The sequence below is a fragment of the Dendrobates tinctorius genome, unplaced genomic scaffold (assembly GCF_039654945.1).
Source record: "Dendrobates tinctorius isolate UK_male_01 unplaced genomic scaffold, ASM3965494v1 ptg000008l, whole genome shotgun sequence".
Lineage (NCBI taxonomy): Eukaryota > Metazoa > Chordata > Amphibia > Anura > Dendrobatidae > Dendrobates > Dendrobates tinctorius.
Window position 1 is genome coordinate 9286178 of NW_027361676.1, and position 27062 is coordinate 9313239.

Below are 27062 nucleotides of genomic sequence, written 5' to 3' on the forward strand. Positions count from 1 at the left end.
AACTGACATCGGAATGGAATGGCTGTCAGACATGTAGAGAAGCTGATTTTTATAAAACTGTGCAGTGGTTTTGCCTAAGCTGTATATATGTGAAGACATATATGTGTATGTATGTGCTCTGTATGTGTGTATTTGCTCTGTGAATACATGTGTGTGTGCTATGTGTGTATACATGTGTGTGCTTGGTGTATACATGCATATTTGTCTGTGGAGAACAATGTGCCACAACTCTAGATTCTGGTAAATCTTTGTGAAGGTCTTTTGTGCACACACACTTACAGTCTAATTAAGGTCTGAAACCTTGGTCAAAATAATCAGAGCACGCAAATCTCCAAAGGTGCCCAAACTTTTGCATTGAATATCATCAAAAAGTTAATTTATTTCAGTTTTTCAATACAAAAAATAAAACTCATATTGTATATTATGTATAGAGTCATAAACAGAGTGATCTATTTCAAGTTTTTATTTCTGTTAATATTGATGATTGTGGCTTACAGCCAATGAAGACCCCAAAAGACATGATCTTTTGATTGCCCGTTATTGCATTTTAATTCAGTGTTGCAGAGAACGAAAAAACGTAATTCTGGCGTTTTGATTTTTTTTCTCATTTTGCCGTTTACTGTTCAGTTTAATTCTTTTTATATATTGATAGATCGAGCGTTTCTGAATGTGGCGATGTGTATTTTTAAAAAAATTTGTTTTATTTCGAATGGGGCGAAAGGGGGGGTTGATTTAAACTTTTATAATTTTTTTTACTTAATATTTTTTAAAACTTTTTTTTTACTTTTTATTAGCATCAATAGTCTCAATAGGAGACTAGAAGCTGCGATTATCCAATCGCCTGATCAAATCTGTATTTTTTTTTAATTGTTTCACTTTGAATGGGGCGAATGGGGGGGTAATTTAAACTTTTATAATTTTTTTTATTTTCTAAATGTTTTAAAAATGTTTTTTTTTTTATTAGCTTCAATAGTCTCCATAGGAGACTCGAAGCTGCAATCATCCAATCACCTGTGCTACACACAACAGGGTTTCAGCCTTGCTGTGTGTAGCTAAAATGATTACCTGCTATGATCGCAGACCGCAAGGCAGCGCTCATAGCTATCCAGCAACGACAACCACTGGGGTCTCCTGCAGACCCTGAGTTGTCATGCCAACTCATCGGTAACCTGTGCACCCATGGGCGGGGTTTATGAGGCGCTTCCTGCACGATCATATTAAATGCCACTGTCAGAGATTGGCAGCAGCATTTAACATGTTAACAGCCACTGGTGGATAGCGATTCCACCCCAGGCACTTGGGGGCACATGAAAGCTGCAAACAAGGTGGGAGGCGACCTTAGACGTACCTATTAGAGATGAGCGACTTTGCCTCCGGGAGGGTCGAGTCGGGTTTCGGACCACCCGATTTTACCAAAAGTCGAGTCGAACGAAATCGGCCGACTGTCGGCAAAAGTCGGAGTTCCGACCAAAACCCGACCCCAATGCAAGTCAATGGGGAATTAAAGTCGGCAGTGAGTGGAGGACAGTAAACACACCTACAGTGCCCATTTCAATGGCAACGACATCAATTCTTATTACTTAAGCTTGTCAACCTTATCACTTAAGCTTGACTGCCCAGCCGTGACTCAGTTTCTTGCTGCAAGTAGTCGCCCAGTACCTCCGCAGTGTGTCTGTTGTCGCTCAAAGACATAATCTTTAAAACAGCCTGCTGACGCTTACCACTAGCTGTTTGACAGTGGGACACCTCGGGTGCAACAATGGCAGCTGCGGATGGAGTGCTCGAGCGACTGCACTCTGTCGACGAGCTTTTGCTTCTGGAGAAGGAGGAGGTGGAGGGTCGAATGCCTACAGCCAACTGTTGCCTATACCGTGGGCTAGGCAGCACTGTCCCACCGCCGCTGTCCCCTGTGGACCCTGCATCAACCACATTCACCCAGTGCACAGTGATGGACACGTAATGGCCCTGGCCATGCCTACTGGCCCATGCATCTGTTGTGAGGTGCACCTTTCCACTCACTGATTGTGTGAGTGCATGGGCAATGTGGTTTTTCACATGCAGATGGAGGACAGGGATGGCTTTTCTAGAAAAGAAGTGCCGACTGGGTAGGTCATAGTGTGGGACAGCGTAGGCCATGAGCTCTCGGAACGCTGCGCTTTCAACCAAATGGAAGGGCATCATCTCTAATGAGATCAGTTTGGCAATGTAGGCATTCAAAGCCAGGGTATGCGGATGGGAGGATGAGTACTTTCTTGTCCTACTCAGAGTCTCTGCTAGGGTGAGCTGGACTTGAGAGCTGCATATGGTGGAACTAGCGGTGGACATAGCGGACTGAGATGGGGTTGGTGATGGTGATGGTGGTGGTGGTGGTGATGGCCTAGATGCAGTCTTTTGTTGGAAAAACATTGTGATTCCCTGACTGCTTTGGCCTTGCGAAGACACCTCAACATTTCTTGCTGGTGGTGTGCTAACCGATGGGCTTACAGTGGGGGAAGCGATGTAGTGTTGCTGGCTACCTTCAGTCGGAGCAGGTGCACGTGTGCTACCTGAGGTTTTGTAGTCCGTCCATGCTTGCAAGTGCATGGTGTTTACATGTCTAAGCATGCATCTGGTATTCAAATTTCGGAGATTTTTCCCTCGGCTAAAGGTCCTTCCGCACTTCTTACAGATAACCTTTGCCTCATCAGTAGGATTTTGGTCAAAAAAGTGCAACACTGCACTCTTCCTACTATGGGAAAAATTTTCAGGGCTTGCACGCTGTGCTAATTTGACCCTCTGGCCAAGATGTCCTGCAACTCTTTTTGTTTTTTTAACACGTTTTTGGACTGCTATGGGCCTGCAAGATAACCGCAGCTGCGATGTCGATGCCTGCTGCGAATCCTCCTCCTCTTCTGAGCTATTGCCAGCGGCACCCTCTTCCTCCAATGGATGCCAATCCGGGTCAACAACTGGGTCATCCATCACCTCCTCTTCAATTTCATCTGCACCTTCCTCTGTGTTACCGTGTAAGGTGGTAAAGTATGCAGGAAGGGGCACCTGAGTTTCATCAGGGTCAGAATCTGGCTCAGTAGACTGCGAAGGCAATGCAGTGCTTTAGGTGAATGTACCAGCAGAATCATATAGCACTGGCTGTGCATCAGTGCACTCCATGTCATATTCATCTTGGACTGGGGAATTCAGGATTTCACTTGATAACTTAGGCATGGTATGTGAAAAGAGCTCCAGGGAGTAATCTGAAGTGTGACCTGCTGCATCCTTCACTTTTGGTGGGGGTGAAGGGCACAAGGAAAGGTGTTGTTCCTGACCAGGAGCCTGCATTGACGACTCAGTGCTTGCAGTTTTTGAAACTTCAGAAGAGGAGGCGATAGAGCTGGAGGCTGTTTCGGCAATGTAAGCCAAAACCTGTTCCTGATGCTCCGGCTTTAAAAACAGTTTACCTACTGCCAGAAAGGGGAGCCTTCCAGGCCTTCTGGAGCCAGGCGATGACACAGGCTCAATACCTCCTGCCTTAGGTCCTATTGTGCTTTTGGCACTACCAGCAGATGCACCACTACCACCATCAGTACCAGATGGCCCCCCGCCCATATCCGTGGCCTCTTCCACCATACTTCCTCATGTTTGGGAAAATGTACCAAAAATACCAGCAGATATATGGTACTGTATGAGGAGCATACAGCTGTATACGGTGTAGGGAAAAATTTAAATCTCTGTATATATTTCCGGAGTCACACACAGATGCTCACTCAGTATGGATTTGACCGTAATACAAACAGCAGATATACGGTACTGTATGAGGAGCGTACAGCTGTATACGGTGTAGGGGAAAATTTAAATCTTCGTAATTATTTCCAGAGTCACAGACGCTCACTCAGTATGGATTTGACCGTAATAAAAACAGCAGATATACGGTACTGTATGAGGAGTGTACAGCTGTATACGGTGTAGGGGAAAATTTAAATCTCCGTATTTATTTACTGAGTCACACACAGACGCTCTCTCAGTATGGATTTCACCGTAATACAAACAGCAGATATACGGTACTGTATCAGAAGCATACAGCTGTATACGGTGTAGGGAAAAATTTAAATCTCCGTATATATTTCCGGAGTCACACACAGATAGTCAGCATGTATTTGTCCATGATACCAGCCGGTACACGGTAGTGTGTGAGGAGTGTACAGCTCTATACGGTGTGGGAAAAAATGAACGGTCGGTAACTGTGCAGAAAAAAAGAAAAAAGTATTAGTGCTGTGTAATAAGCAGTCTGCACAGCAGTGTACACACTGTAATACAGCTATCAGGCAGCCTAATAACCAGTGCTGCTGCACACAAGAAAATCCTCCCGTCACTGCACACTAACTGTACAGCACAATTGCTATCAGCACAAGCACATAAGAACTTCTTATAGCTTTACAGCCCTAACTCTCTCCCTACTGATAAACAGCAACCTCTCCCTACTGTTAAGATCGGCAGAAGTAAAATGTAGGTCGGCGGTCAGGGCTTTTATAGACACTATGACGCCCCCCAAAGCAAGCCAATCACTGCAATGCCCTTCTCTACGATGGTGGTGGACGCTGCACATGTCATTGCGTTGCCTGCAGTGTATGTCCTTGCTCATTGGCTGAAAAAGGCACCTGCAAGCATTCTGGGAAATCCGACTTTGGCGCTCGTTTTGCCGACCGCATGGCCGACCTCATGCTATGGTTGGGTTTCGGTCGGCGAAACCCGACTTTGGCATAAGCCGGCGACTTATGAATCTGGCCGACCTGTTTCGCTCAACTCTAGTACCTATATGTCTAAAGTCGGAAATGGGTTAATATTCAAATTGCGCAACTGTTTACATTAGCAGTAATTTTGACCAGGGGTGCCCAAACTTTTAAATGCCACTGTACATACTGTACATGTGTGTTATGTGTTATACATGCGTGTGTGCTATGTTTTTGTATATATGCGTGTGTGGCATGTGTGTGTGCTAAGTGTGTTTATACATATGTGTGTGTTACATACAATGTTTGTGTCACATACGATGTGTATGAAGCATCCCCATTTATAAATCTGATCAGAGCAGATGAGAGTTCATAGGTGTAAACATGTCAGCAATTGCCTAATGAACGAGCAAAATGCTACTCATTCATGGGGTGAGTGGATTGTTTATGCTGGAGCAAAAATCACTGTTCTCAGTAGCACATCGCCCGGTGTAAAATGCAGATGTGCTGCTGATAATATGATACTGTATGGGGACAGATTGATCTATTAGAGATCGTTCTGTGCCTATCATCCTTTGTCAGCCTGTGTAAAGAGGCCGGGAAAAAAGCTTTGAACAGCTTCAATTTTGTGCACTGTGTTCATTTAACAGTATGAGCTCAGCGCAAGTAAGTGTGGTGGTGCAATATGTGAGCATTTAGGGCCCCACTTTGTCATGATCTGCACAGATATACCAGTCAGTGTGTCTTGGGGACAATAGCAGAGATGAGAAAGTGCTGCTCTCGCTCCTTCAGAAGCACTGCGTTCTCGCATCCGAGCTTTTTTTTCAGGAAGCGCTCACTCAGGCTAAGTGAGATCTGTCAATCTATTGAACCAGTAGTAAACATGGCAGTGCTCACATATTGTAATAACATTTTCTTTGTTAATCCAAAACAAGCATAGTAGACTATGTACTGAGCAGTGACTGAAGCAACGCTGGCCAGCCCCTATGACTGAAAGCCTGAGGCTGCCGGGAGGCATAAAGTTAATTTCCTCCCGGTAATGTGGCTCTAGAAAGCTATTAACCAGTAGATTAACCCCATATTTGCAGGTTATATTGTTTTTTTTTTACATGACAAGTTTCCCTTTAAATAGTGACATGATTTTTGTTCAGCACAACTGTGTACTCACTTATTCTTCCTTTTTCTTCAAATTTCTTAAAATAAAGCAGTTCCTATTGATATATGTGCCTAATAGGAGATGTGTACTACCAACAGTGTCAGATAGAAGGTGTCCTTCTTGACCACATCAGGCTCTTGAGTTCAGCTTTCATTTTATGTATTGGATAATAAAACATAGACTGTAATGGGCTGGTGCTGAAATAGGTTGATACTAGTGGTGAGTGATCCTGTCTGGATAAACTGTTGTCTGAACATGCTCAGGTGCTAACCGAGTGTCTAGGGCGTGCTCGAAAAATGTGTTTGACAGCCGTAACACATGCAGGGTTTGCTTAACAAACAGACAATCGCTGCATGTGATGTGGCTGTCGAACACCCACGAGACATGCAGTCGTGGGGACTTGAACATATTTTTCGAGCACACTGGAGACACTCAGTTAGCACACAAGCATGCCCGGATAACACCTTATCCGAATACGTTCGCTCATCACTAGTTGATACGTAAATCACATTATGCCATGTACATGATTGCAACTTTGAGACACTTTCTGATTGCATTGTGAATTCTAAACAGGTTGCACCAGACATTTGACTCTCTCCTAGTGGTAAATACTTGCACTCCTTTTACACCTGCTGGCAGCCACAAGCTCGAGGAAACACAAGCGATTATCTCACACAAAGAGATCATTAGCCATAAGAAATAGTAACAGGAAAGTCATTACAATGTTTGCTAAATGAAGAACTGTAAATTTTCTTCCAAAGTTATGTTCTAGTTGGTTATCTTAATGAAGTAGGTCAGACATTAGTTACAAATAATGTGGGAGCGGAATGATCCGTATTGTATCTGTTCATTATGCGGCGTCACAGAGGCTTGATGTGAGCTTGTTACTGTTGGGTGTTGTGGAACAATTATCCTCAAGTATGTTTTGTAAGCTGAGAATACTTCTGACTATAATGGTAGTTATCGTGGCACTATGATACTATGTAATATCTACTTATATTGGTGGAGTTTTTATCTGTGGACACAATTAAATTTACAAACGTTCTACTGTTTTTTTAAGAAAAATGACAAAATAACTAAACACAACTACAGTACTGTAATATAACAAGTGGTTTTGCCAAATTCAGTACACAATTCCATTTTTGAGACTGCAGTACTCATTCCTAGTTGCTGAAACCCTTCATGACAAGTGTCTTTAGTACTTAGTATGCAAATTGTCTCCTTAGAGAGGAAAAAAACTTGAACTCTAGTGCCAGCTATTGGAAGTAGCAATCCTAAAAGTTAATGTCAACCCTTTAATAAGCCTTGCCACATGACTTAGGGTAGTACTTACTAGAGCCTCTTTGAATATGCACCAATTTTGCAGAGGTCATTAAAGCCAGATACCAGCTTCTGGCAGCATTCCAAATAAATGTTATTCTGTTCCTCATGGGAAATTACTTTCAGTTCTGTAATATTCTTGGTTTTGCTTTCTGTAATGACTTCAAAATAACTCCAGAGATTTTCTGTAGTGATCTAGTCAGGTGACTATGATGGTCACATTAGAATCTTCTATGACATACTCTTCAACCAAAACTTGGTGAATTTTGAGGTATTCTTACAAACATTATCCTGTTGGAAGTCCAATAATGCCAAAGCTTGAGCTTCTGCACAGAAAGCATGATGTTTATGATTTCCTGATAGTTAATTGCCCCCCCCCGAATACGTTTCAGGTTTCTAGTGACAAGGGAAGCAAAGAAGCCCTAGAGCACCACTGAGCCACTGCCATGCTTCCCTGTTGGCAGGGTATTCTTTACAGCATATGCTTGATTATTCCTCCTTAAGGCGTACTACTGATCCATAGGCCCTAAAACTTCAGTTTTGTTTCATTGCTCCACAGAACACAATACAAACACTTCAGTGGCTTATTTATATGTGTTTGAGCATGTTGGAGCCAACTTTTCTTGTGCTTTTGGGTGAGTGGAAGTGCATGTCTTGGAATTTGGGCATGAAGACATTCAGGCTAAGTGCACACGTTGCAGAAAATTTCTGCTCAAAAACCAGACTCCCTTCCCAGAAACCGCACCTTTTTTGTCTTCGCGTTTTCCGTGCGTTTTTGTCGAGGTTTTGATGCGTTTTTTTCTGCAGCATTTTCAAAACGCTTTGAACAAGCCAGAAACGCGGAAAAATCCGCAAAATTACTGAGCATGCTGCGTTTTTTACTGCGATGCGGTTTTTTTTGCGGTAAAAAATGCATCAATATGCACAAAAAGTGCAAAATGCATAGAAATTAATGAGAAGCTTATTTTTAGCAGTTTTGTAGCGGTTTTATAGACAAAACCGCGTTAAAAACCGCTAAAAAAACGCTGTGTGTGGACACAGCCTCAGAGTTTAGTATACTTTTACTGCACTTACATGTTAGCATATTTGGTAAAACTTCACATTTTGTGGATTAGAGGTAGTGACTAAAACCATAAAGGTGTGATTTTTATAGGGGTAACTGCTGTATATCCCCCTCAAGGATATGTGCTTAGTTTATACTGTCTTTAGGATGATAAACTTACTTTATACAGTTAAAACAGTAGATGATCAGAGTGCCTGCCACTCATATCTCCCAAACCATTTTATAGGTGCTGGATACGTTTTCCTCACTTCAGTCAGCTTTGTCCCAAAAGTGCCAGACAGCATGGTTTGGAGGATAGCCAATGACTAGCTGAGTTCTCCATCTGAACTACGGGAAACAATTTTGAGATCTATTGTGGATTTCCGTATTTCACCTTGCATGGCCATCTAATGTTACCATCTTTTTTTTCTTATCTTTTTGTTATTTTCCCCTTTTTTATTTTATTCTGTAGAATGTGCAAAGAAAATAGTTGACAGCATAACTCAATAGGCAGCTGTTGATTGATTAGTCAATGTTACTTTGTATCTCTATTAGGATAGGTTTACATGAGCACATTTTTGGTCCAAGTGCTTTTCAAGAAAAAAAAAAAAAAACCTGACCGCATTCAGACCAATGTAATTAAATGGGGCTGTTCATATGTGTGTTTTTTCATAAGGACCAAACTCATTAGTACTCTTGCACCACTGCAATCTGTCCTAAACTCTGCTGCCCAATTAATACACCTGTCTCCCCATTATTCCCCAGCTTCTCCTCTCTGCCAAGCCCTTCACTGGCTTCCTATTGTCCAGATGCTCCATTTCAAAACCTCAAAACCCTAACTATGACATATAAAGCCATCCACAACCTCTCTCGTCCATACATCTGTGACATGGTCTCCTGGTACTTACCTACACTCAACCTTCGATCCTCTCAAGATCTCCTTCTCTACTCCCCTCTTAGCTCTTCTTCCCATAACTGCATACAAGACTTCTCCCATGCTTCCCCCATACTCTGGAAGTCTCTACCCCAACACATCAGACTTTCGCCTACCACGGAAACCTTCAAAAGGAACCTGAAGACCCACCTCTTCCAACAAGCCTACAACCTGCAGTGATCCTCAGTCTACTTAACTGCCGCACGACCAGCTCTACCCTCTCTTAGTGTATCCTCACCCATCCCCTGTAGTCTGTGAGCCCTCGCGGGCAGGGTCCTCTCTCCTTCTGTACTTGTGTGTCTTTTATTGCTCATGTTTATTGTACTTGTCTATGTATGCCTCTTTTTCACATGTAAAGCACCAGGGAATAAATGGCGCAATAAAAATGAATAATAATAATTAAGATGATAATTTGCTTTTAAAGGCTGCCCTGTTTATCAACACATGAATATCCAATATACTTCTATATTAAAAGTCAACACTATCATTGCATATTTGTTGATATAACAAGAAAGGTTTGTAAGTTTTAATAAACATATACAACATTTAAATGAACTGTTTATGTGGCTGTTCTAGAAATGCATAATATATGCAGATCTTAGTCAGACAATTTGGATATTCATGTGTGGAAAAAAAGCAGCTGTTAAACCAGGCTAAAGTAGCTAATTACACAAGACACATCATTACAGTAAAAATAAAGTGAATGAAAAATAAATGTAAAAATACTGTGTTAAAATGATTTCCAATATGTGTTAAATGATAGCTATGCGTGTTTACTCTGCTCCTAAATATGTACAGTAGACATATAGACTACAGATACTGTAGATATAGACAGATCTCTCACTTTAAGTAATAAAAAGATTTGCGCTAGTAAGGCTCACTGTGGGAGAAAAGAAATATATGTGAAAGAAAAAAGGGGGGATTTAATGGTATTAATCAACAAGATACATAAAAAATGCAAGCACAGTATTAATGAATATTATAGATATTGCAACAAGGGTTAAAAATTACCGTAGATCACAGTAGATCAACTCACACGATAAAGCGCTGCATGCTGTGAAGGTTAACTTGACGCAGGACCGATGTGTTGTGACTTGATCTACTGTGTACCACCGCAGATTTTATTTGGAGGAGCTGCCACCAGCCAGGGCAGCTTTCCTCACACTATTGGACATATAAGCCGCACCATGGCTCAATGTCTCCTCTAGACACAAGAATCAGGACTATTTGGACAATCCTTTATGCCGGGACTTATCACACATTTATGTACGGTAATATTTAACCCTTGTTGCATGGTTACTAACTAGTGGTTTTGTGCAACCTACTATCTGTAATTGATTACTGCAGATTTCTAACAGCTAACCCTTTCTATTTTTCCTTGACAGCTGGGCTAAGTGCAATAATTAATAACGAATTGACTTTATTTTTTTCAGCTTTTTGTCAGCTTTTATTTGTAATATTGGTCTATTTTGCAATACCTATAATATTCCTTAATACCGTGCTTGCATTTTTTATGTATCTTGTGGATTAATACCATTAAATCCCCCAACTCTTTCTTTCACATATCTTTCTTTTCTCCCACAGTGAGCCTTACTATTTATTACTTATTTACTTAATTTGACAAACTTGTGGTTAATGTCTAGAGTCGCAGCAATCCTCAACCCCTCTATACATCAGTGCCGCTAAGCCATATACATTTTTAAGATCCCTCACTTTACCCAAGTAGAGGCAAACTTTTCCCGCATAGAGAAGCTATTGGTGACCAACAAGATGATTGGTTTCCACATCCCAGCCAATGTTTAACTAGCTAGTCTGTGTTCCACAAATCTCCATAATTTTCAGAGTATAACTTGGATGTCTGTTAAGAGGGAGTCTTCTCCTTATTCATACTGCCCCTGGTCCGAGGAGTATAAGTTTAGCATGATGAGCATTAAGATTGTAAGAAATCTTGGTAGCCTTGATTTGTATTAAAGTGAATGTATCATATTTTTATTATATTTTTTACATGATAGTTAAGACATCCTTTTTTCTTGAGTTTCTGTTTTGAACTTTGAGCAGCGTTCAAGAAATTTGCTTTACAGCAGCACCTGGACATCAGAGAATGACTCACTTCTATGGGCATGCTCTGTAAAATGAGCGGAGGTCATTGTGCAGGGTGGTGTGAGATCAGCTGTCCTGTTACCAATTGTTACATCTACAACAGTAAAACTTGACCACTAATTTTTTTTTTTATAACCCGATTTTTCTAAGAGTCTGTTTATACAGACCAACTGATGATAGTATGCAACCGCGAATTGGTAAACTTTTACTGATCGTCACACAGGTGGACCAAAGTAAATCATTTATAGTAGATCTCTGTGTGCTTAGGCTGCAATTGTTCTCAGCAGTGCAAATTTTTTTTTTACACAAGACAGTGCACCGCCAAGAACGATGATCTTTTGTGCTGCATAAAATATCACTTCGCCCAATGAACGAGTGTTGGGCTTGTTCATCAGGTGATTGGCAGCCTCATTACATGGCAGGATAATCATGAAATAATCTGTCAGTCTAAATGCCACTTAAAGGGAACCTGTCCGCAGGATTGTGCACACTAACCTACAGACACTGTCAGGTCGGCGCCGTTATACTGATTAAAATGATATCTTGGGTGATGAAATCCATCTTGGGATTGTTGTTAATTCTTATTTTCAGTTTTGTGTTAATGATATGCCCGTGCCCCGGGTAGGCTTGTTGGAGGTCTCTTCATGTGGCACTCTGCTTAGCTATTCATAATAAAAACTGCTGAAGGGTCATTGATACTCAGTGACCTTCCCCCTAGTTAACATAATAAATATTATATATACATACTAAAAAAAAAGCTTTCTGCAAGCAGGTGCCAGCCGTGGCACCTGCGCTGCAGCATAATCGCATGTGTGATGTGCATATAATTCTTGTGGTTGAGGTTATCCTGATATTTGAAATAAAAAAATCCATTTGAAAACTGCGCCTGCTGCGCTTGTGCAGTAGTAGTTATCAGTGTATATAGAAGTGATCAGATAGCTGCTATTGCGCAGTCGCTGGCGGCACCACCTTGCTAGAGTGTCACGCAACGTTTAGGAAAGTCTAAGTGCAACACGAAGGGATAAGGGAAAGGGAAGCAAATACTAGGGAAAGGAGGGAGTGGAGACCCCTAGACAGATCTAACGTCACCCTGTCTGCCCTATCATCCTTATATAGGTTCCGAACCTATCGCCAAGCGGGATACCTAATCCAGCCGACTGCTGCAGCTACAAGCCTCAATAGGGAAGTGCAAATAGAAAATATCACCTGCAACTCCCAACAGCAAGTTAGTAGTTATAAACACCCAGATCCAGGTGTGACCATTAGAACCGGGGAGGTGGTCACTTGGTCCTAGCATCAGAAAGACCAGGCAGAAGTCTGCAAAGCAAACTGCTGAGACCTTCTGCAGACAGATGCAGGTCTGCAGCCTCTGACACATCTGTGACAGAGAAGAAAAAAAAAGTCCTCCTCCAAGATGGCGCCACCGGCACCTGCGCAATAGCAGCTATCAGATCGACTCTATATGCGCCGATAACTGCTGCTGTGCAGGTGCGGTGGGCGCCATTTTCAAATGGATTTTTTTTTTCAACTATCAGGATCACCTCAACCATAATAATTATATGCACTTTACACATCCAGTTATGCTGCAGTGCAGGTGCCACTGCTCGCACTTGCCTGAAGAAGGTTTTTTTTTTATTACGTATAGTATAATATTTATTATGTAAGCTAGGAGGCAGGTCACTGAGGGATCAGTCACAGTGACCTGTCTGAAGCCATACTGATTAACCTAATCTCATATCACCACAGGAAGACCCTCCCACAGGCCGCCCCGGAGCACGAGCATATTATTAACTCAAAACTGAAAGATTAAATAACACCCACAAGGCGGATTTCATCACCCAGGTATCATTTTCATCAGTATAACGGCACCGACCTGACTCTGTCTGTAGGTTACTATGCACAATCTTGCCGACCCCTTTAAGTGTTGAACAAGGAGTCATTGTGCAGCAAAATCTTTCCCTCATTTGTGGGAATCATGCATTGGTTATAGGTTCTATTTACTTGAAATTTGCTTGGCGATAAAAGTTTCTACAGTTGCCTTAATTAAAAATTATGTCAAAGTATTACCATAGTCCACAATTCATGAAAAATCCTCAAGAGAACATCTGTATATGTGCTACAATACACTAATTTTACTTGTAACTAGGAATCAGGTGACACCGTAATGTTTCAGCCCTGACATATGAAGTAGAAGCCTGGTGTATGATTCTGTGGTCAATATTTTACCTTTTCATTTATAAAGTGTCTATTGACTTGTAGCTCTAGCTGTAACAATTGTGATTTTTATTCCTTGTAATATTTTGTTTTAATTGCTGTAGAATAACAAATACTCCCATAAACAAATACACATATACTGTATGTTTGTAGAATCATGGAATGTTCTCTAAGTAGATGAGAAAACAACAGTCCTTAAAACTTTTTTCCGCTTTCAACATTTTATTCCATAATAATGTTCGGTTTAAAAAATTAACAACAAATCAGTCTGACATGCCTGTTGCCGCTCCAGCGCTGCCTCTCTGCCACGGTCTTTGTTGGCATGACTGCATCGGTAATGCCACAATTGTAGCTCAAAAATACTACAGTCAATCAGTGGAGTCAGTGGTGATGCCAAAGCAGACAGCATATATCAGTTCTGCAGCCATGTCACCAAAGCCTGGGAACTGTGGTGGAGAGTCGGCGCTAGCACGTACATAGATAAAAAATGGAAATTGGAAACCTCATTTAAATTCTGTTTCTGCATACTTTTGCTTTTTTTGCATATAATGGCACCTGACTATGTTATATGTTAGGTATATTGGTATCAGGATCCTGACAGCGCTGGCGTACAGCCTCCACTGAGCAGGGACTCACCCGCACTGTAGGGACCCCTGGGGACCAGAATAGCCAGAATGTATAGGTGCACAGGACCTTAGGGATGAAGTTTAGCAAGCCGGCACGGGACCTACGGTCATGTGACTGCAAGGGGGCGGGGCTTATCGTCCTGCTTTCACAGAAGACAGCAAACTCAGAGTCAGGCAAAACGGAGGTCGTTCACAGTACGGACAATGAGGTACAGAAGGGGTAAACAGACGGGAGGTCAGACAAAGCCAAAGGTCATACACAAGAGGGCGATGCAGTACCAAGGGGACGTGCAGAGAGAAGTCGGGGCACAAGCAGAGAGTCATACACGAGAGGTAGCGCAGTACAAGAGGGACAGGCAGAACTCGTAACAGGGACAGAGCCGAATCAAAACCAAACAAGCAAGCAAGATATCAGGCACAAGGCACACGTACGCACAAGGTCAACTAACTCAGCCGAGGGCAGGAGTATAACTGACACCGGACCTAGGTCCAGTGAGCATTAAATAGCCGCCCTCTGCCAGGGAGAGGCGGAATAATTAACCCCCAATCAGACCAGGACGGGCCAAAGCGAAACCCCGTCCTGGATCATGACAATTGGTATATTTAGTAATTGAAAAGTTCCAGATTTGAAGTCTTACGTGAAATGTTATCTTCCAACAATACAAACACATATAGTTAATTCATATATGAAATTAGAAGAATAATGCCAAATAGACCATGTAGATCCTAAATTATTTCTGGAAGCCGTAGTTCAGCAGATCTCTTCCTGGTCTGGGATAGAATGACTAAATGAGGTCCTTAAAGTTTAACAGTCTATGTCCTTAATAATATTTTTTTTACTTAATGTATCCATATAGTACAATATTGCTCTTTCTATTTTTCAAAGAAATCAAATGACCAGCCTTTGTGCCAGCATAACTATATTGTGTGACATTACTGTGTGCATTATTTTACAACTTTATTACACCTGTTTGGAGCACGACAAACCAGTCATACCCTTAGACATCCACCACCAGCTTTACCATTTTCCATAACACGATGTAAATTTTGAAACACTTAAAAAAAAATTTAGTGACAGTAATCTTTATATTTATTCGTAACTTTACTTTTCTTTATTTCCCTTAGTGAACTAACTCTGACTCTACAAATGGATGACATTTACAACATGCTGGGTGAGTACAGAATGCAAAAATTAATGCCGGTGATTCAAAAAAATCATATGTATTAAAGATACATTAAGAAAGAACTTTAAAAATTCACAATGTATCAATATTTTTGCAAAAATATATCTATTACTGAAATTCTTAAAAAGCTTTGAGAAGGCTGGCCATCAAGGTCAAATTGAAATGAATGAGTGTTCGTATGCTGATGTCTAGCTTTTTCACTCCAATAGCTGTGGAGTATTATTACCTATTATTTAATACATAAGATTTAAGATTTCCCTAGGATTAGCTATATGATGTTGTGATAAAATTGGAGGATGTTGTAGTAACTTGTTATGACCTCCTTTCCTGAGTGAAATATTTGCATACTGCATTTCAAAATTCCCATGATGCCTTTTATGAAGCAATTATTTCTAAATTTCCTTTTTTGCTTTTTATTTGCTCACTGTCAAATGATGCATTTCAAATGGTGTTTTTTCTTTATCACTTTGTGTTCCACTTGTATAGTTGGATGATATGATTACTGATTTCCATGGATTAGGCTGTCGAAACCCTTGCACTTTACAATAAATAGTCGGGGAAAACTGTTGACTGCCACACATTATTTACCACTTAAAAGTTCTCTTAAATCCCTGTACCCAGGCCGTAGTTTAACAGAAGGTTCGTATTGTTAGGAACGGCGGAACACACTAAATAAAAATAAATAATAAAGTACATTCGCCGCTCAGGGTCCACCGCGCGGTAGATGTAAACACTGCTGCTAAGTAGTGACAGACGAGCAATATGGCGGAAATGCGCACGCGGGTTGAACGTCACCCAAGTGCGCTAAGCAATCTCTGTTTGCTCACAGAAATGTCAGCAGAGGTAAACACAAAAGGCTGAGCCTATGAGTGTCACAGGTCTCAGGTAAATGCACACACGGTATCTGGTCACAGGAGCAGGAGTTGCGTCCGTCTAGACCTACCGTGCGTGCGCCGACGCTACTGCGGAAGCCAAAGAGGGCTGCAACTGCAGTGCGGCGTAGGACACGGCCGCTGGTCGACAAAGCAAGGAAGCAGGTGCAATGTCGGACACTAGCACTGTGGATGATGCTGTAGTGGCTTGAGGCTTGCCACGCGCTGGCGCTGACTCTAATCTAAGTCCCTGTACATAGTCGTAATATCAGAGGGAGGGGATTTTAATGAGTCATTCGCAGGTTCATACATCCATCATCCATCATCATTCACACAGTAGCAACTAGAGACTATACTAGCGCATGGCCGAACGGTCATGCGCGCTTTTTATAGCCGGGACCTTCCGGAAGCTTCCTGATCTCCGAGATGGACCAATGAGATCTGGAGCAGGACCTGGGCACATGACTCCCGATCTCCAATGGGAGATCGTCTCATGAGCATGCCCAGTAGGAGAACAGAGGGACTTAGGGTACTGTCACACTTAGCGATGTACCAGCGATCCCGACCAGCGATATGACACGGTCAGGATCGCTGGTACATCGCTAAGTGGTCGCTAGTGAGCTGCCACATAGGCAGATCTCACCAGCGACATCGCAGGGGTCGGGGATCGCTACTTACCTGTCACACCAGGCGATCCTGCGTCCTCCCGCCCGGCTCCACGCGTCGCTCGTCGTCACAGCAGGAAGCGCCGCAGGAAGCAGACGACGAGAAACAGTCCAGGACGTTCTCGCACGATCAGCGATAACCAGCAGGGGAGCCGGTCGTAGGTAAGTATCAGACACAGCGATATCGCTAGCAATATCGCTATAACGTCACTAGTTATAGCGATATTGCTAGCGATATCTCCTAGTGTGACATGCCCTTTAGTCTCTGGAGCGATCTGCTGCAAAGTAATCTCTGCGGTAGATAGACAGCAGGAGATCGCAGAATGTGAGGCTCTGGATTCCTGCAGAGCAGATGCAGAAACCTGACACCTAACACGTATACAGTGGCCAAAATGTGTCTGTTAATTGATAACCAGTCATCTACATAGAAGCCAATGGGCAGTTGTTTAATAGCCTCTTTAAACAGGCTGACCACGCTTCCATGTTCTAGACAGGCTGACCACGCTTCCATGTTCTAGACAGGCTGACCACGCTTCCATGCGCGCAGAATGATCATTAATATGACTGACTTATCTGACTAAATAAACATCTTATATTCTCTGTAAGCTAGGTCATTATATTTACTAATTACAAAGTTCCATATGTGTCAAGCATGAAGTGTTACCTTAGCACAGTACAAATACATATAATGGCCCCATAGATGTAGATATCACCATCACCGATAGCAGCAGTCAAGAAGCAGAAATTAGAAGAATAATAAGAAATTGTTAATATAATCCTTCTGTGTGCATAGGATAGCAGTATGGTTTACAAAGAACAATATGCTGCTAAGAATGATGATTTTTAAGCAAGCTTAAAAATCATCGATCAACAGTCTGAGCCTGCTGTTTTTACTTAAAGAAGTTATCCAGTACCCAGGTTGTCCTACTATCCATAAATCCAAATATATGTTATGCATCATTCAAATGGTTTGTCTGGAATAATTGTTTTTAGGTGTTTTCCATGTTCACACTATTCTTCCAATTAACAATTCTAAATTATTATACTGTGTGATTTCCACATTGAAAATGAGCTGTGAGGATATTCTTCTACTATACTACTACTACTACTATTACTACTACTAATAATAATTACGGTAATAATGATAATGATGATGATAATAATAACAACATTCCACTCTGTATAAAGTAGATCTACAAAAATACAATCTCTCAACTTCTTATATAAACAAATAATCTTCATTTTCCTTTAGATAAATAGGGAAATTAAATAAATTTCAAAGATTGGGAAAAAAAATCTAATTAACATATGATCTTTGTATGTATCAATTTAAGAGTTGTAACAAAAAAAGCAATTTATTCCCTATCCTTACGTCCAAGCATCCTGAGATCGGGATTGTGGAACCCAAAGGTATGCATGCATGGCCTATGCTCCATTCTGTGTCTATGAGATTGCCAGGAGCAGCCCTTATCTTTATAGAGTGAACAAACAGATAAAAAAGAAAAGGAAAAAAATAAAAAAACGGAATGCCACTAAGAAACAGTCTACTTACTGGTGGAGTGGGTGGACTCTGAGTCAGCGACACTTTGCAGGGTGAAAGCAGAGTAGTGACGGTGCTTGCTTGAATAAGCACACATGAGGCAATCCAAAAAATAAGAAAAAAAGCAGCACACTCCGTTTACCGTATCATAAAAAACCTAAGTCCTTTATTTTAGAAAAGTATACATGGACAAGGTTTGTGAGGGCAGGACAAGTGCAGACAAGAGACAGAACTATGGCCGTTTCGCACGTGGAAGCGTGTTAAACGCGAAATGGCCATAGTCCTGCCTCTTGTCTGCATGCCTGCACTTAGGTTTTTTATGATCCGGTAAACGGAGTGTGCTGTTTTTTTTATTTTTTGGTTTATCTTTATAGACAATGAATGGAGCTCAGGTGGCACATGTGCACCTCTGTCCCATTCAGGCTAGAGCTGCAGTGCCTCAATATCGGGATTCCTGGAGGTACCAGCAGTCAAGGGAACAATAAATTGTCCCGTAACCCACAGACAGGGTATAACTTGCCCTTTTTGGGAAAAAACCTTCTGCAGAATATATTTGTCAATTTAAAAACATGAGAAGTTTGAAAAGCTTGTCATTCTGTACTTATGATGACATTGAATCTTTGGTATTATGCCCTTGAAGCTGCTCAGTGAAAGGTCTCCATAAAATTAAAAGGGTTGTGTCATTTTAAAGATTATATTCCCATAGACTCAGAAATGCAACCCCAAAAAAATATATTGACCTACTGCTGTCATCTGCTACTGCTTCAGTCTTTGTTGATCGGCTGCAACAGTGATGTCAGGCAACAGCAAAGCATAGCACTCAGCGGCCCTGGCAATGTAGACAGCGCTAACCACAGAGCTGAGTGATTGGCTGCAGTGCTGTCAATTTGACGTCACAACTGATCAACAAAGTCTGGAGCAGCAGTGGGAGGCAGCAATGGACCCGGGGATGATAAAAGCTCAATTTGTAATAATTTTGCATTATAATCTTTGAAATGGGAGAACCTATTTAACTCCTCTCATTGACAGGGCAACATGAGGTGCACTACACTTGATCATCATTGATAAGTATTCTAGCATATTTAGTGTAGTAAAATGGTATGCACAATTTTTTATGCCTACAGAGTGCAGAGTGCTACAAGTAAAAAACAATCACCTTTTGCAGCATAGTTTCGAGTGAAATAATCCAGTCCCTAAAGTGTAACGTAGGTCACACGCCATGTTGTATTATTCAAAGGATATCTCAATTGTGTCACATTTTGGAATTGACGGATTAAGGAGAAAATTTTGATCAGGAAATATTGATAAAACTGAATCTATAGTAATCCCTGATACATTTCTACTATAATCACTCTCTTTTAGGCCATGTGCACACCTTGTGTATTTGTTAAGTTTTTTACTCAGGATTCATGGCCAAATCCAGGAGTGGAGCAATCATAGAAAAAGTATAATAGAAACACGTCACCACTTCTGTATTTATCACCCACTACTGATTTTAGCTTACAAATATTGAGGTGAAAAACTCACCAAATACTCAACGTGTGCACGTGACCCTGGTTTTCAAGCATTCTAAAAAAATTGAAATGAAACCAAATAAGAAATAAAATGTGCCGTTTTCTCACTGTAAGTTATCATCATATGTATTATATTTTATAATTATGTACATTAGATAGTATTTGATTATGGGTTTGAAGGGTATGTCATTTAGACTGTGAGCCACAATCAGGACAGTGATTATGTTTAGAAATTGATGTGGAATTAATGATGCTGTATAAGTCAAATAAATGAATAAATTGTTGTGTATGATGTTCGGACGTCATAAACAACAGTTATCCCAGGGCCGCATATAGTGGGGAAAAAAGTATTTAGTCAGTCACCAATTGTGCAAGTTCTCCCACTTAAAAAGATGAGACAGGCCTGTAATTGACATCATAGGTAGACCACAACTATGAGAGTCAAAATGAGAAAAACAATCCAGAAAATCACCTTGTCTGATTTGGCAAGATTTATTTTGCAAATTATGGTGGAAAATAAGTATTTAGTTCCCTAAAAACATGCAAGATTTCTGGCTCTCACAGACCTGTAACTTCTTCTGTAAGAGGCTCCTCTGTCCCCCACTCATTACCTGTAGTAATGGCACCTGTTTGAACTTGTTATCAGTATAAAAGACACCTGTGCACAACCTCAAACAGTCACACTCCAAACTCCACTATGGTGAAGGCCAAAGAGCTGTCGAACGACACCAGAAACAAAATTGTAGCCCTGCACCAGTGTGACAGCCGTCTGCGAATCTGGGCTGCAGTAAGGACAGCACCCCGAGTAACCCCAAGACCCTTAACCCCTATACAGGGATCTGGAATTGTAGCAAGGCCCAGGGGGTAGCTGTGTAGTGTCGGTGGTGGGGTGCCGAGCTGGGGGGGGTGGTCCTACTTTTGTACCGCGCAGAGATGATAACAGAGACACGATGAGGCAGATTCTGGGTGCAACAGGTCCAAGTTTATTTCATTACTTGCCGTCCGCCTGATGGCCTCCGCAGCACACCGCACGTTTCTTCACTTATCGGCCCTCCGTTTCCAGAGCCGTTTACACATCGTACTTTTACAATAGGGACGTACATATGCGTACTGTCCCTCCTTCACTTGTTCGACGCTCCTGACAGGTCCGCCACTGTGGCCGCCCTAGGCCCAATAACCAACAGCGCTTTCACTGGTCAGTCGTCGTGTCAAATACGGTATATGGCACTCACTGCCTCGTCTCTTCTGCGGTATCTTTCTGTCAGGACCACCCCCTGACGTTTCCTCTCCTCAGTCCCCTTGGTCGGATTCTCCTCAGGGCACACAGACTGGCGAAGTCCTCCTGTCACCTGGGCTCCCCCTGGGGACTGGAACCTTCTGGAACCCTCCCTCAGAATTTATAACTTCCCCGGTTCCTTGAAACTGTCACTAACTGTCACCACGCCCCCCATGACCAACAGTTTCTAAAGCCCTAAGCTGCTGTAAAGTCCTTTACTCACACTCCACCCTGCCATCTAATGGTCATCCCAAGGTACTGCACGTCCACTACACTTTCCTAGTTGTTTCCCCACTGTAATCACTGTCTCCTACCTACACTGTGCAAACCTATCTTTCTTCACTCTGACTAGTCCGTCCGTCCGTCAGGTCACCTTCCCTACAGCTGCCTGGAGGAGCAGTGGACCAGAGCAGGACGGCCGAAGAGGGGTTAAAACTATAACCCGTAATCGTGGTCAGGTGGCAGGAGTCGGAGGCCGGAGGGCAACAGAGGTGCAAAATCAGCAGGCAGAAGAAGTGTCAAAAGTCCGGGCCAAGGTCAGTAAAACCAGAAGGGTAGCAAAGGTACAGAATCAGCAGGCAGCAGAAGGATCAGGAATCCAAGCGAAGGTCAGCGTCAAAAAATCGGAAGAGAGGCAGAGGTACAAAAATGGCAGGCAATAGAATGGTCAGAAATCCAGGCTGAGGTAAGAGTTAACTATAGCAATTCACACAGTAGCACGCAGGGGAACCAAGAATATATCCGGCGGCTTGCAAGACCAGTCCCAAGGTATTTGAGGGATCAGGTCATCCCTCACAGGTTCCCGGACTGATGATGTAATTAGGACCGCCCCCAGGACCAGGCCAGATGGTGATGCAGTAAACCCTACATGACTGACAGAGGGGCGGAGCTTGCGCCCACCAGATGCCTGCGCAGGAGCCTCTTCTCTGTCACCACCCTCACCCAGGGGCGAACCACGGCACCTCCCAGTGGCCGAGGCAGGAACAGCCGTCCCCGAGTCCAACGGCGACGCGACGGTCCGGCGCCTCCTAGTGGCCGAGACCGGAACAGCAGGTCCCGAGTCTGGCGGCGATGTGTCAGTCCGGCGCCTCCTAGTGGCCGAAGCCAGACCAGCAGGCCTCGAGTCTGGCGGCAATGTGCCAGTCCGGCCCCTCCTAATGGCCGAAGCCGGAACAGCAGGCCCTGAGTCTGGCGGCGACGTGCCAGTCCGGCCCCTCCTAGAGGCCGAAGCCGGAACAGCTGGCCCTGAGTCTGACAGCGACGTGACAACCAGGCTGGGAAGACTGAATCTAAAATAGGCAAGCAGCTTGGTGTGATGAAATCAACTGTGGGAGCAATAAGAAAATGGAAGACATACAAGACCACTGATAATCTCCCTCATTCTGGGGCTCCACGCAAGATCTCACTCACAAGAAAGGTGAGCAAAAATTCCAGAACCACACGGGGGGACCTAGTGAATGACCTGCACACAGCTGGGACCACCATAACAAAGGCTACCATCAGTAACACACTACACCGCCAGGGACTCAGATCCTGCAGTGCCAGACATGTCCCCCTGCTTAAGCCAGTACATGTCCAGGCCTGTCTGAAGTTTGCTAGAGAGCATTTGTTTTATTCATGAGAGTATTGGGAGAATGTCATATGGTCTGATAAACCCAAAGTAAAACTGTTTGATAGAAACAAAACTCATCGTGTTTTAAGGAGACAGAATGCTGAGTTGCATCCAAAGAACACCATTCCTTCTGTGAAGCATGGGGGTGGCAACATCATGCTTTAGGGCTGTTTCTCTGCAAAGTGACCAGGACGACTGATCCGTGTATGTGAAAGAATGAATGGGGCCATGTATCATGAGATTTTTAGTGCTTACCTCCTTCCATCAGCAAGGGCATTGAAGATGAAATGTGGATCAGTCTTTCAGCATGATAACGGTCCCAAGCACACCACCAGGGCAATGAAGGAGTGGCTTAGTGAGAAGCATATGAAGTTCCTGGAGTCGCCTAGCCAGTCTCCAGATCTCAACCACATAGAAAACCTTTGGAGGGATTTGAAAATCCATGTTTCCCAACGACAGGCCCAAAACATCACTGCTCTAGAGGAGATATCCATGGAGGAATGGGCCAACATACCATAAACAGTGTGAGCCAACCTTGTGAAGACTTACAGAAAACGTTTGACCCCTGTCATTGCCAAAAATGGATATATAACAAAATATTGAGATGAACTTTTAATGACCAAATACTTATTTGTCACCATAATTTGCAAAATAAATCTTGCCCAATCAGACAAGGTGATTTTCTGGATTGGTTTTCTCATTATAACTCTCATAGTTGTGGTCTACCTATGATGTTGATTACAGGCCTCTCTCTTTACTTTTTAAGTGGGAGAACTTGCACAATTGGTGGCGGACTAAATACTTTTTTCCCCACTGTATATCATTGGTACAGCCTGTGCAGCTGCACAGGGGCCCAAGGGGTAAGGAAGCCCACATGCACTTCCAAAGCATCAAGCAGCTTCTGTCACAGACATAGCTACTGGACTGCAAAGGGTCCATACACTGTTCTTACACAGGGGCCCTTTTCTATCCGTGTCTACCATTGTGATATGCACAGTGAAGAACTGTTGACAAATGGATTTAAATTATGCTAAAGAGACTATCCCAGTTTCACCCCTCAGTACCTGTCTATGTGTATATATGGGATAGCAGGCACCAAACCCCCCTGCCTTGCATCACCTTCCCAACTATATACAGCACAGCACCCCCCCATGGTATACAGCACCGCATGGTACACAGCACAGCACCCTCCCATTGTATACAGCACCGCATGGTATACAGCCCCCCCATGGTATACAGCACAGCACCCCCCCATGGTATACAGCACAGCACCCCCCTTGGTATACAGCACCATGGTATACAGCCCCCCCGAGAATGGCCCCACAGTCCTGGCTGTACTGTTGCATAAAAAAAACCCACTCTCCTCACCTTCTCCTCGTGCTTGCGCTGCTCCCGGGTCCTTTCTCCTGCTCTGCCTGATACACAGTGAGAGCACGATGACTTCATCATGCACCCGCTGTGTGTCAGAGACATAGCGGGGAATGCTTGGAGAGGGAGCGTCAGCTGACGCTCTCTCCTCCATCATTTCTTTGAACTGTACCAGCGTCATAGACGCCGGTATAGTTCAATGCGGCGGCGGGGGGAGTCGGCGCTGACATGGTGCCTTTCTGACCCCCCCTCCTGCCCAGCCTGCCCCGCCGCTGGGGCCCGATGCAGGCCCCCTCTGCTCATCTGGCTCCATACGCCCTGACTGGCGGCCCTGGGGCCTGGGCCCCGTCGCAGCTGTGACCCCTGCGACCACGGGTGTTACGCCCCTGGGTTAGTATTTTACCTCAGTATTTGTAAGCCAAAACCAGGCGAGGAACAGTCAGAGGAAAAGTATAATAGAAACACGTCACCACTTCTGTATTTATCACCCACTCCTGGTTTTGGCTTAAATACTGAGGTAACAACAACAAACAACAACAACAAAATACTGACCAAATACTGAACATGTGAACGTGGCCTAAAACTTTCCTCTCCTGCTACTTAGGGCTCCTGATTAGAGTTTTTAGAACTGATAAGGTTTCTTTAATTATGCCACCCTTTAATTATGCCTCCCTTGCCCATATCTCTGTTTTTTTCTAAATTGACTGTACTTAACAAGAATGATAATCAATCACAATTATTCTGCTATTTGTCCGGATGTTTTTGTAAATTGGGTCACAGGTGTAAAACCCTCTCACAATCTGCACATTTTCTTGAAATAATTAATTTCTTTTATTGAGATTGCCTTTCTACTGTAATTACCAATTATAGTAATTAGTTGTCAAAATTCTTGCATTTATTTCTATGACGCAGATCCCTCTTGGAACTGGATCTCTTTCTATTAGACCCCCCCCAAAAAAAAAAGCTTATGAAAAGATGTCGCTAGGCTATTATGTTTTATCCATGACATTTAAATAATTCTAAAGTAATTTTTTGTCCTCATCTTTGTTGAAGTCAATTAAATGTTCTACATTTTTTAAGAAGGGATTAGATAAGTGAAGTCTGTATTCTCTGCTGAGCCGCTAATGGCTTCTTTTATGTTTTAATTCCAACAGTGGTGTGGATATTTTCACATTACATGCATGGTTTTAAAGAAGAAAGACTTAATCTAGAATTGGAATTATTTTAATCAAAGTAGAATTCTTTCTATTTTTCTGATTTTATCTAGTCTTATTGTTGCCATGCATAAGAAACTGTGTGACATTTTCTGATAAGTTGGTACTACTGTCACAAAAAATTGTGAATATAGATAAATACTGTATATATGATGCAAAGAAATCAGAATATGAAGGTTGCAGCTGATCATTGGCGGCGGGCATGTGACTCCTCCAGGATGTTGATGTACTGAAACCAGTGGGGGGGGACACAGTAGCAAATGTGGTCAGTCTAGGAAGTGAATATAGATTTTTTCTTAATTTACTTACCCTGGGCCTATTGACAGTAAAACCCTCCCCCATAAACATGATACTGTCTGCCGAACCTGTCAATATCGATGCGTTTGGCGGACAGTCCAATTTGTATGGGGCGTCCCCCGGAACAATTGATTGTCAGTGGGTGTTAGGGTTCTGGTATGCCCAATTTTGGACTGATAATACTTTTGTTCTTGCTGAGATAAGCCATTTCCAGAGATGTATAAAGCACAGGAGTGTTTGTCCAAATGCGCATTCCTATGAATGGAAGAGCTGCCCAAGATGGCAGCCAGACGTACGTACAGCCAGCTACTTAATGTGTATGGCGGGCTTAACTTTAAAAATAGAGAAAAACAACTTTAACCACTCTCTGACGTACTATCCTGTCCATATGCCCTGGCACAATTAGACCATAGACAGGATAGTACACTATGGCGATCGGCCGCACTCAATGGGGGAGCGCGGTCGATTGTGGCTGGCTGTCAGCTGATTCTCACAGCTGATACCCGGCACTAAGTGCCAGGCGTGATCACAGACCGCTCCCAGAACTTTAACCCCCGGAACACTGCGATCAAACAAGCTGACAGCCCCTCTGCATTTGGATCGGAGACCCTGCAGCATGACACGGTCCTGATCGCTCCCATGATAACCTGATGTCGTCATGACGACATCCAGGTTACCAGAGCTGAGAAACTTCTTGTCATGCACAGTGAATTCTCCCTTAGACAGTACTACACAGAGGGGAGATTTCTGCTTTCCATTCACTTATTAGCTCCCCGATACAAGCTTCAGCAACATGGAGGACATTATATTATATTATTGTAACAAATATAACATTATATACATATTTGGCAAGTTGAGGAAACAGGGCAGAGGACAAGAAGTGGCTGATAAGTGCGAGAGCAGTTGATCTATCCTATTAAAGAGAACCTGTCACCAGTTTTGTCCTGTGTCAACTAAAACTATGAACTTAATCAGCACCTGTTCTGCAGTCCATCAATGGTTATATGCATGACCCCTTGACTCCCACTGTATACCCCGCAAAAAAAGTTGTGAAGTTCTCCAGGGCAGTATGCTAAGCCTGTTGGATCGGTCAGATGGGCATGGTTTCTGCTTTCTCCATCCCTTCTCCTGGCTTCTCTATCCCTCCTCTCGGCTGCAGATGGCCGTCCTCCTGCTGTAATTGACGTGGATGACACCTTCTGCATCATCCACATAGCCGGACGAAATCTCATGCCTGCACAGAGAAATTGCCTGCACACGCCTGTGGACTATGCTGTGGGAGAACTTCAAAAGTTTTTTTGGGGGGTATACAAGGGTAATCAAGGGGTTATATAAACATTGATGGACTGCAGTACAGGCGTTGATTAAGGTCATAGTTTTAGTTGACACAGGAGAAAACTGGTGACAGGTTCCCTTTAAATA

The 27062-nt window shown here is 43.0% G+C and overlaps 1 protein-coding gene across 1 annotated transcript in view; it reads left to right on the forward strand.

The window, feature by feature from the left end:
- The window catches only part of FHIP1A (FHF complex subunit HOOK interacting protein 1A), a 424416-nt gene that overhangs the window by 132524 nt on the left and 264830 nt on the right, over positions 1-27062 (forward strand). Inside the window, exon 2 of the mRNA XM_073576260.1 lies at positions 15224-15270. The gene's annotated coding sequence lies outside the window, so the exon portion shown is untranslated. The remainder of the gene's footprint in view (positions 1-15223; positions 15271-27062) is intronic.